Here is a 19,011-nt window from a genome sequence, read left to right as displayed (position 1 = left end):
CCTATATGTGCAGTGGAGAGTTACTGGACCAAAGCACAGTGTAACAATGAAAATTTTATTTCTTGTCTTCTTTTCCGTAAGATGTTTCTTACTCCCAGTAACATAAAAATGTATACTACAAGCAAGCAAAAATTAACACACATATATTCATATTGATATCAGCTTTCCTTTATCTATTAAAGGATATAAAAAACTTGTGTTTTTTAGGATCTTGTAACTCCTTGTTCATTGGAAAGTACATAAATTCTTCACAGTCTTGAGAGTTATGTTTGGTGCATTACTCAAATAGTGTCCAGCCACTGGTTAGACAGCTTAGCACTCAAATCGCCTTAGAAATCTCTGCAGACTCACCTCAATTGAACAGTCCTGATAAATTACAGAAGTGAGTAATACACTGAGAGATCCCTGATGTGTGATGTTTTTGTCCGCAGAGTATTTAATGTGTTGATCCACTGGAGTGTGTGTGTGTGTGTGGGGGGTGTGTGTGTGTGTGTATGTGTGTGTGTTTACATTGTGGTATGTGTCTGTTCGGGGTATCGCCATTAGGGCTTTGGAGGAGTGAGGACCATAAATTTGTAAACATTCCTACATACCTGCTTCATAAGACGTGTACCAAACATAGTCAAAAGTAACTAAACCAAGTAAACAAATTAGATATCAATTAAATTTAATACTGGGCTGGAAAGAAGTATTCAAGGCCAAGTAAAATGAAGAAACATAACAAAATAAATGAAATGTTTAAATTGATTAGTAGAATGAGACAGGAATAATTTTCAAAGTTTTTAATTTTTGATGAATATCATTATATAAAACTAAAAATTATATGGCTGTCAATTGATTAAATACAACATTTAAGATTTTAGCTTCTGAAACAGCAATATATGAGCTTCTAATTCCACTTTTCTGTCTCAAGAATGACTTGTTAAAATGATTTTTTTTGAAATGATCAATTCTCACCTTGAAAGAGCTTAATAGAGCTTACATGAGAATCTGGATTGTCATAAGAGGTCTGATGTTTTTAGCGGTATGTTTGCATTTCTGTTATGTACGTCAATGTCAAACATTCATTTCCTGAGCTGTTCTCAAGAACACAATTTGACTTGTAATGGACACTCAATAAATGATTGGTTGGATGATCAAATCAACACCTATTTCTATGAATTTTAATATCATATGAAAGTGATCTTTTATACTCATCAATGAAACAGAGAGAGATGAGAGAGGAAGAGCAATTAAGACTAAGGAGATGAGAATCAGACCTCATTTTGCAGTGTATTTCCTACATTGTTCATCTTTGAATGCTTTGAAACACTTATCATACTCAAAATATATTGGTATTTCCTAGGCAGAAAATGGGATTCAAAGAAAGTCCATATTTCTATCTTACAATAACTTACACTATAATGCACAGAAGACATAAATTTCTCAACTATTCATAGAAAATGTAGGTAAATTTAGGTGAGCAAGAAGCAGGAGAAAGTTTAGTAATCAAGCTGAGTGTGATTGTGAGATTCAATCTAATATTATCTTATACAATTATTGTGTCATGTAGAAGTGGACATATCTGTTGAAATAAAAGGCAGGAGAGTTGGCCGGGCATGGTGGCTCACGCCTGTAATCCCAGAACTTTGGAAGGCCAAGGCAGGTGGATCACAAGATCAGGAGTTCGAGACCAGCCTGACCAACATGGTGAAAACTCATCTATACTAAAAGACAAAAATTAGCTGGGAGTGGTGGCATGCACCTTTAATCCCAGCTACTCAGGAGGCTGAGACACAAGAATCTCTTGAACCTGGGAGGCAGAGGTTGCAGTGAGCCAAGATCATGCCACTGTACTCCAGTCTGGGCAACAGAGCGAGACTCCATCTCAAAAAAAAAAAAAAAAAAAAAAAAGGTAGGAGAATTTTTGGGTGAGCCGGTGAAATCTGCTGCATGATGTTAGGAGAGAGGTTAGTCAATGTGATTAGGCCAGATGTGTTTATTAATTGAGGCCTAGGAAAGTTAGATTCCTAACCTCTCACAGAGACTGGGAGATACGGGAGCTAAATTGTGTAAGATTTATATTTACGATATATTTAATAATATATAAGAAAGAAATATGCCAATTTCAAGTCTTTTTTCTAGTTGGCAATACTTTATTTTCACAACAACATTGTTTTTTAGTACCTCTGTTCTGGGTATTTAAAAAGTGGGTTAAAAAAGCCAGACCATCTCCCTTTTTTCCACCTTCCGCTTACCTCCATTTACATCTACAGGCACATGCACTCAAACATATTGACCAAAATTAATTTAGATGTACAAATGGGTTCTTTGAAGCAAAAAAGTCAGTCTATTTAATAAAAGTGTCATGTCCATTTGAGTAATATTTATAATCTTTTTAAGAAGAAAGAACGTCCTTAATTTTTTGAAGACACTGTTCTGTGTCCATTTTATAATTTTGTGGCCACCGAAGGAAATATGCGAAATCCTAGACACAGTCAATATAGTAAGTGGTAGTTTAAAATGTTTAATTTTTACAAGTCATTGTTCCCATTCTCATTTTTGAATGCAACCAGAGCCTCTTGCAAAACAGCCTTGTTAAACTAATTCGATGATAATGAATTCTTAAGTAAAAGGTGAGTTCCACAGGAATTTATATTGCCCTTTTATGTCTAATAAAATTAAAAGCCTGAAAAAAACAGATGTGTTCTGTAAATTTGAATTAATATTCAGTTCCACTTATTGCAGTGTTTTATCTTTATATTATATATATATACACATATAGGTGTATATATACACATACATATATATATATATATATAATTGGTTGATGAATTTTTTTCTTTTAGATACTGCTGCTGAATCCGTGGAGGAAAAAAAGGGTGAATTTCCAGAACTAATTAATCTTTAGTTAAATGTCAAAGAAAAATTGCAAGAGATGATATTAAAGAGGTGGGGAAAATGTTATTTAAGACCATTGTAAAAGAGGTCAAGATTATTGCAATGAGGAGAAAGATTGAATTCAACTCTGCTGAAACAAAAGGCAGGAGAGTTTGCATTAGCGAGGGAAGTCTACTGCTTGATGTTAGGAGAGTGGTTGGTCAACGTGATTAGGCCACATGTGTTTTCTAATTGACATTTAGGAAAGTTAGGTTCCTAACTTCTCACAGCGATGGAAAGATTGGGGCACTGTCTTTCTAGATGATTACACTTCAGTGGGTTAGCTCCCAGATCCTTGAGAGGCATTTCCATGTTGTAAAACTGGCTAGAGGCTAGGGGATGATTTATATCTCAAAGGGGCAATTGCAACTTTATTGAAGTGAGTAATCTTAGGAAGTACAAGTGAAGGGCCTAGCATCAGAAGGAAACCTCTTTAAACTTTTGTCTAGCTGGAGGGGAGTTAAGGCCATTGTAGTCCCTTGCTCATACATAAGCAATGGATGAAAACAGCTTATTTTAACCATGGCGATGGGACACAGAATTTCAAACTTTTATCCCTAATACAATATAGAATTAATATCAATCCATCAATCCTGGGCTTCTAATAAAAGGACAACAAATGCGTTTTTGTTTGTTTTATTAATAACATCATCAAACTAGTGAGACAGTAGGGAACAACCAGGTCGCGATTTAGATAGGACCAGAAGAAGTTAGAAAGGGGAATCCAGCGTTCAGGACTCTTTTCGTGTCAGGGAATTTACCTTTCTGGAGAAGCCACCAAAAGTCTGAGCTGCACATTTGGGAGCCTCAGGGACTTAGGAGGAGAAAAGTTGTTTTTTAAAGCTTCTCAAAAGTGGGGCTCCTGATTAACCACTAAGGTTTCCTGGAATCCCAAAAGATCGTGTCCTGAAACAAAAGATAAAACAGAATTAAACTTGTCATAACACTTACTACAGCGTAGAAACGCCAATCCTTAAGACGCTCACTTTGGTTGTACATGTGCTAAAATTGGAATAAGACACACAAGACTAGCAGGCCCCCTGTCCAAAGATGACATGTAGATTTGGATTTGTGACACATTTTTTATTTTTAAAAAGTAGCACTTAGGTATGAATACCTTAAAGTTACATTAAGTATTAGTAATTCTGAGATTACTAATTCCCTCAGGCACCTGGCCAAAGAAATGTCTCTCTGAGGTATGATAAAATCAGCTGAGGATTCAGCAATATTATAGGTTTAAACCATCCTCAAGTAATATTTTATCCCTTAGAAACATAATTGAAATAAATTATCACTAAACAGAAGAGCAATGGTTTGAAGTCGTAAGCATTTCAAGACTCAAACTCTTAGAATCTGGAAGGAACAGTACAGCACAAATCAGCACATCTAGGTAACAAACAAGTAATCATAAAGTAAGAGAGGCAATGTTATGGTATCTGTATTGCATAAAGTACTATACTTTGCCATACATCATTTGTCTCATAAGATATTATATTCCTTATAGCTTACAAATATTATTATTTTTTAAAAAATCAACATACTTGCAAGTATTTTAACAGGACTTGATTCAGGATGGTTTCATATTCTTATTTAGAGTACAAACAAGAATAAAACTTTTACAATTACATTAGGAAATGATGAGGTGGAATATAACTGACCCTACACAAGTCAAGTGTTAAAGGACCATGATCATATAGCTAAGCTAAGAGAGAGGACAGTTTGGATAACCTATTAAAGGCAAATGATTCCATTATGGAACCATATTCCCTGGAGGAATCAAAGATGAGGACTGTGAATCTGGACTGAGTCACTCAGAGTCACTCCTAGTGTGAACACGTCACTGCTCTGATTGTGATATTTAGGTGGCACACATATTTCACACAACATAGTCCTGAACTGCATGAAACTGCTTCGTCCCATGCTCTACTAAATATTACTCTGTTCCAATGTTCAGGGTTCTGTTAGATTCCATGAGAGATGTATGCTAATACTGTTGGCTTTACATGATTTTCACCTTAATAATTAACTTTAAAACCTAATCATTCACAGCCCAAGTGTGGTGGCTCATGCCTGTAATCCCAGCATTTTGGGAGGCTGAGGTTGGAGAATGGCTTGAGCCCAGGAGTAAATTAGCTGGGCATGGTGAGGCAAGCCTGTGGTCTCAGCTACTTGGAAGGCTGCATTGCTTGATCCCAGGAGGTTGAGGCTGCAGTGAGCTGTGATGGTGCCATGGCACTTCAGCCTGGGCAGCAGAGAAAGACACACACGTGCGCACACACACACACACACACACAGACACTCATTACTCACAAGAAGTGCAGTTAAGCCTAAGTTCTCTATGAGTGACTTCTAGCATAGTATTTACAAACAATGTTTGATCTTTATTGTTTAGGGAATATATTACTTAGGAGACAGCCAGCAAGACACCAAATACAATGTCTTAAAAAGAAGGCACTGTATTTCTCTCTTGAGTAATAGTGAGTAGTTGAGGGATCCATGTCCGGTGGGAGGCTCTGCTCCATTTCTTCTCCCAGACACCCGTATTTAGTGGTACCATGTGTACTCAACATATGGCCTCTATATCTGCTTCCACAGGAACTACAACAATGCAATTTTCCAGGCAACTTCAAGGGGGAGAGGAAGTGTAGGCAAGTTTGATCTTTAAAATGGCAACCAAAAGATAGTGTGGCTATATAATTTATTGTCCAAACCAGAACAACTTTGAGGGGGAAAAACGAGCATGTTAAACATACTTATATATTTTTTGAAGTATTTATTAACTGACGTTATTTTTTACTGTATCAGTAGATCTAAAAAAATTGTTCTAGAGAAAATATAAAGTAGTTAAATAGCGTATGTCCTTGTACCTGCTGTCATAGAAAGGAAAGTGCTGGCTGTGTTGCATGTGTCTAGTGAGAGTTGAGGAAACACAGACCAATTAGATTACTGGACATCTTACAGATATAAGCTTCTGTTACAGTGAGAACCCTTCTTGCTCTGTCCTCACGCATGTCTCATGTACTATGAGAGGAAACCGAGGCAGAATCTGGAAGCACAGGACCCATCAGGGCCTACCTTAATGTAAGCATTAATAATGTGGTTAAAAATGAAAAATTTGGCCGGGCATGGTGGCTCATCCCTGTAATCCCAGCACTTTGGGAGTCTGAGGTGGGCAGATGACGAGGTTAGGAGATCAAGACCATCCTGGCTAACAAGGTGAAACACCTTCTCTACTAAAAATACAAAAAATTAGCCTGGCATGATGGCACACACCTATAATCCCAGCTACTTGGGAGGCTGAGGCGGGAGAATCGCTTGAACCTAGGAGGCCAAGGTTGCAGTGAGCCAAGATCATGCCACTGCATTCCAGCGGGGGGCGGAGGGTGGAGGGAGGAGAAAAAGAAAAATTCTGGGATAAATCCTAAACTAGATAGGAAGATAGGAATACTGATAGGAAATGCAGTTTTTAGTTGGATCATCATGTATCCCACAAAATCTCAAGGCAAGATTCTGAAACAAGTAACAAGAAGATGAGAGGAAATTCTGCATAAATTAGTAGCCTCTGTCTCAGTGCCTTCCATGACTTTCCTGCTTTCTTGCTTTAAATAATTAGTTTTAGTCCTTTAAAGCCATAAAGAGAAACAAAATACTCACACTGTGTGAGCAAAGGTGTATTATTTCAGGGTAAGACTCAATGTCAAAATGTTGCTATTAGTGATGACTTTTAGTAATACTTATATAAATAATTTTGCTATAAAGCATTTAATATATGTTATTATACTATGAAGCAACAGAAGTGCCACCAAGAAATGCATTTAATGTAGAGCTAAATGATCTCTCTGGTTCATTACCAACAATGATTTTCTGTAGTTGTATTATGTGAATCATATTAATGAATGACAGAAACATTTTAGATATAAACATAGCCACAATATTTTAAAATTGATTCAAACAATAATTCTTTGGCTTAAATATAATATTCCCATCTTTCAGAAGAAGAAATTAGCTTAAAAAAATGTATATTTCTTAAAACCATAGCAAAAACGGAACATAAAATATAATTCCAGATCTATCTTTTTCCATACCAGGACGCTCCCATTGTACTGTAACATTTGTTCTATATGTGTAAAAGAACCGGGAAACTGCTAACCAAGATAGCGATGAAATGTTTTAAAAATTACATCAATGCAAGTTTCTGAATTAAAAAATTTATTTATAAACCTTTAAAAATACAACAAAGCATAATTCTATATTTAAAAGTTATTTAAAACAGTGGTATATGACTTGCTGTGGTCACTGTTTCAGAGTCACTAACTTGCATAGTTTGCACTTAGCTCTCATCATACCATTTCTCTTTGATATATTCATGAAAGTTTATTATACAGAGCCATATTAATAGCAAACTATGACACAAATGGAAACAAAAAATATCAGAATTACATTTCCATATCCAAATGTCATTGAGTTGTATAGCTAGTTTCATAATCTTAATAGATATAGTGCATAACCAGTTTGTACATATGTATAACTTGCTGTAGTTACTGAATTGTTTCAATCTTTAGAGAAACTTCAGGCATAATAAAGTAACATGTGATGTCTAATAATGTGGCATATTTTCCAGTGTTCTTCTATGGTCATTAAGGTGTAGAAACTGCAAAAAGTTGGATTTTCATGGGCTAGATGCTAAGTAGAGAGAAGAAAATTATCTTTAATCCATTTAGTCAGCAATCAGAACATATATGTTAGTGTGATACATAAAGGAGTAAACTTGATTTTATTAAAAGATTGCTTGTATAATCAAAACAACCTTATTTTCAGGAGAAACTGAAAATAAAATAACTCTCGTTTATGCTGCATATATTCATATATACATAGTATTTTATATATGTTAATTTACCTTAGTTGAAACCCGTTATTCTTATACAATTAACCAAGACTTACCCTTAGTAGTTCAGGCTCAAATGTGATCATTCACATAGTACAATATATTTTCTTTGAATTTCTTTATCAATGTAATTTACATGGTGAAAAACGAATAAATTAGTATTGAAATCAAATACTTTTTTGTGTGTTTTGTTTCTGAGACAGGGTCTCACTCTGTTGCCTAGCCTGGAATGCAGGAGTGCAATCACGGCTCACTATAGCCTTGACTTTCTGGGCTCAAGCAATCCACTTGCTTCAGCTTCCCGAGTAGCTGGGACCACAGGCATGTACCACCAAGCCCAGCTAATTTTTTAAATTTTTTGTAGAGACGGGGTCTCACTGTATTGCTCGGGCTGGTCACAAACTCCTAGGCTCAAGCCATCCTCCTGCCTATGCCTCCCAAAGTGTTGGGATTACAAGTATGAACCATTGCACCAGGCCTCATATCCCGTTTGTTCTACAATTGCCTTCTGCCAATGATTGTCACCCTTACTTAAAATAAGATTTTCTTTTAAAGGCATGTTTTTTGAAATGTAGAAGTCTGATCTGCCTCAGAGATACAAAGTTAGGCTATTGAGGGAAGCCTGGACTTCATGAGCATTAAAATACACACAGATGATTTCAATGTTTAAGTGTGGGTAAGAGATAGAGCCTGTGGAAATGAGAGAGAAATTGTGTTGTATGTCGGGGCAATCTACAGAAACAGAAGCAGTAGGATATGTGTATGTGTGTGTGTATAAAGATATATGATGTAAGAATTAGCTCACGTGTTTATGGAGTTAGGGAACCTGAAAAGTCCCCACTATTTGTGGTCTGCAAATGGAGACCCAGGGAAGCCAGTGGTGTTAATTCCAGCCTAAGTCTGAAGGCCTGAGAATGAGAAGTGACAATGGTATAAGGCCTAGTCCAAGGGCAGGAGACAGTCAATGTCTCCCCTCGTGCGGTCAAGCAGAGACAGCATTCTACCTTCCTCTGCCTTTTTGTTCTATTCGGGCCCTCAGCAGGTTGTATGACCCCCACCCTCACTGGGGAGGGCCATCTGCTTTACTCATTTCACAGATGCTAATATCTTCCAGAAACATTCTCACAGAAACACCCAGAAATTATGTTTAACCACTATCTGGGCATCCTTGTAACCCAGTCAAGTTAAAGCGGAAAATTAACCACCACACCCGTCTTAATCAAGCAACTAAAGACTCTTGCAAAATTGTTATACTTGTTAATAGATAAGAAAAGAAAATCATTTTGTTTCTGAGAGCGGTAAGGGAGATTAAAGGAAGAGAAATCAGGCACAAGTATAAAGAGGAAGGTGAAGTGAGTAAAGTGTTTTACCCATAACTCTGAATCCCAAAGCTTGACTGAATTCTCCAAAATAAAGGAAATGCTGTTTGCTTGTGAAATTACCGTAAAAGGTAGAAAGTGTTGCACAGGTTTATACAATCTTGAGAGGCAGAGATGAACCTGCCATTTGCAGATATGAACAAAGCTGAAGGTGGTTACCCTGGACACTCAAGGAGGCGAACTTAGATATTAGATCCAGGGATGGATGCTCACTGAGTTAGTCAGTCAGTCAGTCCCTGGATCACTCAGGAGAAACCTATGTTGATTTTTGGAGCTCTTTCTTTGTCTAGCTCCTACGTTAAATTTAAGATACTCGCTTAGTCCTCCTGCAATAGCATTTCTGTCTCTTTAACTCTGGGATTTCTCCTAGCTCTGTCTGGGTTCTGCTGTCAATGGTGTGGTCCAGTAAGTATCCCCAGGCAGAAATCAGGGGCTATTGTAGATCTTACATTGTTTGTTTCTCTTCTCAACTGCGGAAAACCAGTCCTTAGGTGCCAATTGTCCAATGTTTGAAAATGATTGTTTCATATAGTTTGTCTAGTTTTCTACTTGTTTATAATGGAATCAGTTATTATCCCCTGATTAGAGATGGAACCTCTCATCTACTGAACTTTTTGCTTTAATTTAAAAGTTTTTAATTTTTTAAATTTTAATTTTATTACAGGATAATAATCCATTCTGCTAGTATAAAATTCAAATGTTAGGTAATAAATATTAATAAAAAAACTCCCTCCCACTTTAACTACCAGAGGCAAGTGATGTTACAAAATCCTTGTGTCTTCTAGAGTTATATGTATCTATAAAATAAAACAGTAAACTCAGCCATAATGAGATAATGGGGTCTAAAGGAATTCAATTGCACAAAATGTTTGGTCAAATTTATTATGAGATTGATAAAAATTATTTTTTACTATTACTGTCACAAAAAGCACAAAATTAATGATTTTGAAACTTATTGCATGCATTCCTTATTAGTGAATTGAGTAATCCCCATTGATTGTGAGGCAGTGATTTCTACGACTCCTCCGCATCTCATTACTTACAGGTCATGTATGACTCTTTTGTTCTATAACTTTTCTGACACTTGTGACTGGAATTTTAAATTTTTTTCACACCAGCTAGTGTAAAATGTCATCCTGTCCTGAGTTTAAATAGCATTTCCCTGGTTACCAAAATTAAGCATCATATATTAATTATCTATTCATGTTTTCATATTTTGTATAATGTCTGTATTATTTGTCCATTATTTAATTGGGTTATTGTATTATTCTTTATATATTCTGGATATTAACACTTTGCTATTTATATGTTGATTATATTAATATTTTCTTCTAGTTCGTTGGAAGCCTTTTTATTTTCCTGAGAGCATCTATTGATAAATATAAACTGTGAATATTAAAGTTATCAAATGCTCAAGATAACTTTATTCATTAAGTCTTTACAAGTCTTTTATTTAAAGAATGATATTCTTTTTTCAAACTTTTAAGTTCAGGAGTACAAGTGCAAGTTTGTTATATAATTAAACTTGTATCATGGGAGTTTGTTGTGATTATTAAAGACATATGTGACCTTTGAAGCTTCAAGTTTTGAAATAAATATAGAAGAATACAATTATGTTATTATAAATATATTCTTTATTGTCCTTATAAAGAATATAGTCTTTACAATGAAATGTCTTTAATATTCAAGAAGTTTATATCTATGTATTATGTGGAATAAGCCTAAGTTTTTTGTAAGGTTAGAATTTCAAGCCCCAAGCTCTGTTACTGAAGGAGTCAGCATGATGTGAATGATTAAACACGAACATTGAATAAATTTCCAAATTGAGTATAAAAGAATTATGTGGCAGTTATAAGCATAACGAAGTCATGAAACTGGATTTAAGTAATGTTGGTGTGTAGCAAAGGGTAAACATTGAAATAATAGAGAAATTTGGGAAACTTCCAATTTTGTGGGGAGATAAGGTGGATTTGGCAAAGAAGGATGAGAAGAATTATCCAGGGAGGCTGGAGAAAAAAATAAGAGAATATGGTGTCCTGAGGAAAAGAGAAAAAATATTTCAAGGAGCAGTGATTGTAGATGTCAAAGGAGTAGAATGTAGACGCTGTTGCTAAGTGTAATGTACTAGAACATATCATACTTGGCATTGTGTACTTTATTTATACATAAAGTATATGGCCAATGTATAAATAGTTACCTATATTAGTCATCTTGAAAACTGTTTCAGTGTAGAAGTAGAAGAAAATAAGCCTGAATGAAATAGGTTCAAGAGAGAATGCGATTACAGTAATTGAAGACAAATGGTTAGAAATAAACAAATATAAAAGGAGAAATGGCTGGCCAGTCGCGTGGCTCACGCCTGTAATCCCGGTACTTTGGGAGGCCGAGGCGGGTGGATCACTTGAGGTCAGGAATTCGAGACTGGCCTGACCAACATGGTGAAACTCTGTATTTACTAAAAATACAGAATTAGCCGAGCGTGCTAGTGCACGCCTGTAATCCCAGCTACTTGGGAGCCTGAGGCAGGAGAATTGCTTGAACCTGGGAGGCGGAGGTTGCAGTGAGCCGAGATTGCGCCATTGCGCTCCAAGCACTCCAAGAACGAAACTCCATCTCACAAAACAAACAAACAAAAAAACCAAAAAAACAGGAGAGAAATAGGATTCTGGAGGTACGCGACCTGGGGGTAAAGAAACTTGTTAGGTTTTTTCACATTAAATTAACTCCATTTTGTTGTTTTTTGATGTGAAGGACTTAGCAGAGGAATTAAAATTGCAGAAACAGCAGCAAGAAAATTGCAGGGATGATAGGCCTGAATAGATAACAGGTGTGATGGTTAATGCTGCGTGTCAATTTGATTGGATTGAAGGATACAAAGTATTATTCCCAGGTGTGTCTGTGAGGGTGTGGCCAAAGGAGGTTAACCTTTCTCAGTGAACTGGGAGACCCAAACCCACCCTCAATCTACGCGGGCACCATCTAATCAGCTGCGAATGCGGCTGGAATTAAAGCAGGCGGAGCAAAGAGGAAATACGAGACTAGCTGAGTCTCCGGGCCTCTATCTTTCTCCCGTGCTGGATGCTTCCTGCCCTTGAACGTTAGACTCCAAGTTCTTCAGCTTTGGGACTGTTCCACCTACAGCAATGGTTTGCCAGGGGCTCTCAGGCCTTCAGCCACAGACTGAAGGCTACACTGTCGGCTTCCCTACTTGAGACGTTTTGGGACTCGGACTGGCTTCCTTGCTTCTCAGCTTGCTGATGGCCTATCGTGGGACTTCACCTTGTGATCCTGTGAGTCAATACTTCTTAATAAACTATTTTATATGTAGCTCTATCCATTTAATCCTGTCCCGCTGGAGAACCCAAATACAACAGGAGACAGGACCTAGTCACGGAGGGGTGGGCATTAGAAGCAAAGACAGTTTATCCATATGAAAAGGAGAGAGAACAGAATGTAGGTGTAGATATATGAAGGTGAGCAGATATAGCGACCAGAGATTTTGAAGTTCTTGCCAGATTACTACTTTTTTTACACGTGAAACAGAAAATAAACTCGTCAACAAGAGTGAAAATGGGAAGGAGAGAAAATAAGAACTGTTACTCTGAAAAAGCGTGAGAGTGAATGGAGCAGGGAATATTAATTTTTTTGGAAAATATAAAGACATGAGCTTTGCAATCATGAATTTAAGCTGAAACAAATCAACCAGATTCCCTCTTAGTTATTCTGTTTTAAATTTCAGTTTCATTTTTTCAAAAATCTGAACACAATATCCATAATTACAGTCTTTTACGGAAGCGTTTCACTGCCCTAAAAATCCTCTGTGCTCCACCTACTCATCCCTCTGTCCCCCATAACACCTGTCAATCACTGATTTTTTTTTTAAACTGCATCCGTACTTTGGCCTTTCCTGGAATGTCATGTAGTTGGAATCATACAGTATGTAGCATTTTCTGATTGGCTTCATTCTGTTAGAAACATGTATATGAGATCCCTTCATGTATTTTTATGTCTTGATAGGTCATTTGTTTTTAATGCTGAATACTATTTCATTATCTGAGTGTATTACAGTTTATCCATTTACCTAATGAGGGACATTTTGGTTGCTTACAAGTTTGGCAAATAAAGCCGCTGTAAACATTCTTGTGCTGGTTTTAATGAGGACCTGTTTTTAACTTCATTGGGTATATACCAAGGGGCATGATTGCTAGATTATATGATAAGGTTATGCTTAGTTTTGTAAAAATGCTGCCAAACTGTCTTCCAAAGTGATGTAACATTTTTCATTCCTGCAGTGAATGAGGATGCACATTGTCCAACATCCTCACCAGAATTTGGTGCTGTCTGCTTTTCATATTCATCAGGTTCCATCTTCATAATTATTCTGCACTTACTTGGAAAATTGAAGTCTTCAACTCATTCCCTGCATCATTTCTTAAACAATCTTGAGTGAGTTCCTTAAAGTCTAAAAATCTCCAGAAGATAAAAGTTAACTATATATTGAGAACTGAAGGTGGCAGGACCAAGAAGTGTTATTAAATTGGTGATGATATAAAAACCTCAGCTGAAAAATTCTTTTATCTAAGGAAGTGGTATGGTTTTTCAGACATATTTCCTACATTTCCTTCTCTTTTACACGTGTAAACTTTAGTCTGGAGTAGCGTATTCTTAGGAAAAGCAGAACCCTTCAAAAAATTTATAATATTTAGAAATTTAGACCTAATGTTTTCATGGTAATTAGACTAGACTTAGCTAAACAGAGCCATTTATTAACCTTTTGTATATATTGTTTTAGACAGATTTAGTAGATGATAAACTATTGAAGGAGAATAAAATAGTGTAAGACTACTTTGAGGAGGTATCTAATAAAAACAATTGTGGCATTTCTACTGCCCACACTCCATTTAGAATACTAACAGGATAATAAAAAATCACTAGTATGTAAAACAACTCACAGTGGTAAGAAGCATAAAAATATAGGTAGCAAATTTCAGTGAAGAATATTAACATTCATTAATGAGCTCATAAAATCAAACACTTAAAACCAAAGTAAGTATCCCAAAGTTGGTTTTAAAGGGTTTTGTGGTGGTGGTGGTATTTGTTGTTGTTGTTTTGCCAACAGCCTTCTCCTTATTCATACAATGGTAGTAGGCCGGTGAAAATTCATATGAATAATTTTATAAATAGGTATTTTTAGAGTTAAATATTAATATTTGTAATTTATTAATGTAAATTAGTCACAAAAATGAAAAGACACATAAAGTGAAATTGAAAGGAAGGAAATATTAAAGGAAGTAGAATAAGTAGGGTTTAATTAAATTAAAAATTAGATGAAAAATATTTGCAACCAGTAGGCGGTCCTCAAACATTTCCCAATGGGAACAAAATGCGTCTGTAGTATGGATAGCAAGTATGGTTACAGCCTGCTTTTGTACCTTTTGGAAAGTACAATGAGGGGTATGTAATAGTTTGGTTTAGAGTACATGAATGTCTGTCTCTTTCTGAAAGTGTATAAAGGAGGTTGGGGACTGATTGTCTAAGACAATGAAGCACAAGGCAAAAAGTATGTATGCAGAAGTCAAACCGTAGTAGATTTTAGTTCTTATTTGGTCATTTAACTGTACAAGACTCTGGCAGCCAACTTGTCAAAACTTCATGGTCTCATCTGAAAGTACGAATCTTAATAGCTATCTCACCAAGTTGTTGTAAGAATCAGTGTATTAGCATACACAGTGGGACTTGGGTAGAATTTGAAACATAGAAATTGCTCAATAAATGAATCATTAATCTTATTAAAATCTGATTGACCATTAGCCATAGATAAGTAGATGTTCTCTCAAGAGTTAGAGGGAGAAATTTGGCATCATTGTGGGCTTTTTAAAATTACTAGCTCACTAATAATTTGTTACTTTAATTTTTATTATTGTAATGAATTATATACACACATACATATATAGGATATATATGTATATTATTCAGGGTTCTCCAGAGAAATAGAATAAGTAAGACATGTAGAAATACATAAGGAAAGATTTATGATGGGAATTAGCTCATATTCATTATTATGGAGGCCCAGAAGTCCAGTGTTCTGTCTGTGAGCTGAAGAACCCATCTTCTGCTTTTTGTTCTATTGGGGCAGGTCCCAGTGAGTTGGATGATGCCCACCAACAATGGTGAGAGTGGACCTCTTTTACCCCTGATTCTTGACTACAGATTCAGATGCTAATACAGAAACACTCCCACAAAAACTCCCAGAAATAGTGTTTTCCCAGCTGTCAGGGCATTCCTTAACCCAGTCAAGTTGACTCATAAGAATAACCATCAGGCCAGCACCATGGCTCGCGCCAGTAATCCCAATATTTTGGGAAGTAAGGTAGGAGATTTGCTTGAGGCCAGGAGCCGAGATCAGCCAGGGCAACACAGTAAGACCCTGTCTTAAAAAAAAATAGCTAGGCATGGTGGTGCAAACCTGTAGTGGGGTGATATCTTGAGTCCAGGAGTTTGAGGTGACCGTGAGCTATGATGACACCACTGCATTCCAGTCTGGGTGACACAGAGAGACCCTGTCTTAAGTAAAAAAAAAAAAAAAAAAAAAAATAGTAACTATCACAATATGTGTATTCAACATTGTACTATTTGAACTAATACAATGCTTGGTGTGTGTGTGTGTGTGTGTGTATATATATATATCATTGATATGGAACTTGTCATATAATTCCTTAATTTGGAATTGTTTCAGACTATTTTATCCTCTAGCTGTAAGACCCTCATTAAAAAATTCTGAAAGATTTGGATAGAAATTTGGTGTTATCTCCAACAATTTATAGCACAAAGTTGTCTTGTAAATAAAATCCAACTAATAAAGACATAAAACAAGTTAAAATATTAGCTCTATTGTGAGCCAACATTGAAAATTTAATCTTAGTACATTTTGAGTCACGTGCATTTTCTTTTGCTTTAATAACAATCACTGGAATGAAAATGAATCATGCATGGATATGTCATTTGTTTAAATGACAACAGAAAGGACTTGTTTTAAAAACCTTTTTATATTTAATAATGTTTGCTGCTACTTGTATACACAAATTACAAAAATTTATATTTACAATTACTTATTAGTTGCTTTACTTGTATTCTGGCAGCAACCCCACAATTCTTTTATTATGAATTGGAAAACATACCACTTCTAGAAGGTGATAATATTTAGATATTGAAATATACTGGAATAAAAAAAGCAAATAAAACTGTACATTTTCATTAGACTCATATTGAAATATAATTATTTTGCTTTTTAATAGTATGATATTAAACATTAAACTTTTCACTTTGTGTTACAATGTTTAGAGCTGTATCAGAATCTACTTGTATGGTTTGCAATATTCTACTTCCTTAAACAACAACAAATTAACTCATTGGATAAGTCCGCAGCCTGATGCTAGATTGGAGAGGAAAAAATATGTATCTGAATACTTAATTCTTCTGGCATTCAGTACAGACATTTGGCTGCTTCAACTATGAAGAGATCCAAAGAATGGCTTTAATTACAGCAGATTTGACCTTTTCAAATTTATTTCACACATTTTGGAATGATGCATTTGCAAGATTAAAGCTGTCTGTGACTTTAAAAAAAAAATCCAATATCTCTTTGGTGGCTAAAATCATTTGGATATAATAAAAGATTTTGTCAAGGACAAGTAATTGATTTTTAGTGTGAATCAAAATCTAACAGTAAATTTAAGTGTTTTAGTTTCTGAGTATGATTTCAAAGTTCTTTGGAGGATAATTTCTGCAATATGTAATTTAGAAAAGTCTTTTAAAAAAATTTTAATGGACATATATGTTTTAATTTTTTATACTGGGCTACCTAGTATAATTTCTTTTTTCATTCTTGAAATTAATTCATGGAGCTCTCTATAAAGTAAAACCATGACTAAACATTGAGGAATAATTATGATGACTATTGCTGCAAAATGTGCATCTGATACTAATCAAATAGGTTTAAGAACTAACTTCTAGCATCACTTTCTGTGTGAACACACAAGTTTATGTGTGTGTTCATGTATATGTGTGTGTGTTTCTGTAGATTTAGAAGTCCATAGACCCAAAATGCATCTTAATCATCTGCATGGATTTTTAAGATTTTTAAAAATGATTCAGAAGTTTGGATGTTGGCATATGCATATCATTTGGTATGATAATGCAAATCAAAAGTATTTTATTCTCGTTTTCATGTGTTTAGCAGAGTATATTTAGTACATCAGTTCTGAGTGCAAAAATGGTTTGTTTATTTAGAGAATGTTAAATTGTGTTGTTGCAAGTCACTGTTCCCAGTTGCCGGCAGCCGTTCATCAATAGAAAGATTCTATTTCTGTCAACAAGGGACTTCTTCTTTCCCCTGTAACTTTCCCCAATCTTGTCCTCCCACAGAATGACTTATGTAAAATTTGGCAATGAAAACTGGTACCAGTGGGGGATTACTTAAAGACATTATTTTTCATAGAAGCTTTTTCTTTTTTTTTTCTTTTTTTTTTTCAGACGGGGTCTTGCTCTGTCGCCCAGGCTGGAGTGCAGTGGCGTGATCTCGGCTCACTGCAAGCTCCGCCTCCTGAGTTCACGCCATTCTCCTGCCTCAGCTTCCCTAGCAGCTGGGACTACATGTGCCCGCCACCACACCCGGCTAATTTTTTTATATTTTTAGTAGAGACGGGGTTTCACCATGTTAGCCAGGTTGGTCTCGATCTCCTGACCTCATGATCCACCAACCTCGGCGTCCCAAAGTGCTGGAATTACAGGCGTGAGACACCGTGCCCGGCCACTTTTTCATTTTTTACTTCTGTTGACATGGAAGATTTCAGTTCTATTCATTTGTGAATTTTCACCACATGTTTTCACTAATACCTATCACTGACACCTATGTAGTTGACAATTCTGGGTCAAAATTGATATTTTAGTATTTGGTAGAAACATTTGTTGATGTATTGAATTCATTTTTTAATGTCATGTATACTTTCTTGCCTAATATTTATTCTAGGGTTGATGGTGAAAAATTCATGATATTTTAATGAAGTTATTTCATATGTATAATGTGATAACAAAATTAAAGAACTTTGGTTTAATCTGAATGCAACAGCATATGGAGGAGAAAGCTTTTCTTATTCTTAATAATCTTATACATAAAAATGAAATGTGAAAATAGTTACAATTTTAAACTATTTTATCTTAGTAAAATACAATTTTATCTGTTTCTCTAATACATAGAGTACTTCATAAACCTTTGTAATATATTTTAATAAGTATGGGAACAGGTGTGAATTTTATTATAGATTTTAATTCATTCTAAATTACCCCTTTAAAGTTCAGTGACCCAGTTAGTTATTTGTTTTAACTGAGCATTTCTCCTAGGTATCATTCAGAATTAGCAAGGCCCATGAAATGTAAAATACTATTTATATTTTACAAAGAGTCTTGGATTACCACTTCACCATCAGTTAACACCAATCGGGTCTTGCAGTTCTTGAAAAACTGCACAAGAAGATGGGGGTAACTTTTGTGGTTTAGGATGAGAACTGTTTGTTAAATTCTTTTCAGGGATAATTTAGCATTGATAATACAACCTTTTTTGTTTTTGAAATAAAAACTAAACATTTTTATAAAGAGTTATTTATAGGTACAATGTTAGTTTTTAAACTATTATACATACACAAACACATTTGTATAGAATAAAGTTTGCATGTATACAGGAGGAACATTTGAATACTGGTAAATTCCTTCTCCCAGTTAAATAGGGCAATACATTCTGCCTTTTGAGACCAGTAGAATGGAAGAGGATCC

General features: G+C 35.5%; 1 non-coding gene across 1 annotated transcript; it reads left to right on the top strand.

Moving 5' to 3' along the window:
- The first annotated feature begins 3,899 nt into the window (after positions 1–3,899).
- Positions 3,900–4,003, top strand: LOC112134767 (U6 spliceosomal RNA). Its single transcript, XR_002916122.1, has one exon. It is a non-coding gene; the product is annotated as a U6 spliceosomal RNA (small nuclear RNA).
- The last annotated feature ends 15,008 nt before the right edge of the window (positions 4,004–19,011 follow it).

This window comes from Pongo abelii, chromosome 7 (assembly GCF_028885655.2).
Source record: "Pongo abelii isolate AG06213 chromosome 7, NHGRI_mPonAbe1-v2.0_pri, whole genome shotgun sequence".
Taxonomy (NCBI): domain Eukaryota; kingdom Metazoa; phylum Chordata; class Mammalia; order Primates; family Hominidae; genus Pongo; species Pongo abelii.
Note: the sequence above shows the minus strand (reverse complement) of the source record. Positions and strands in the feature narration are given on the sequence as shown.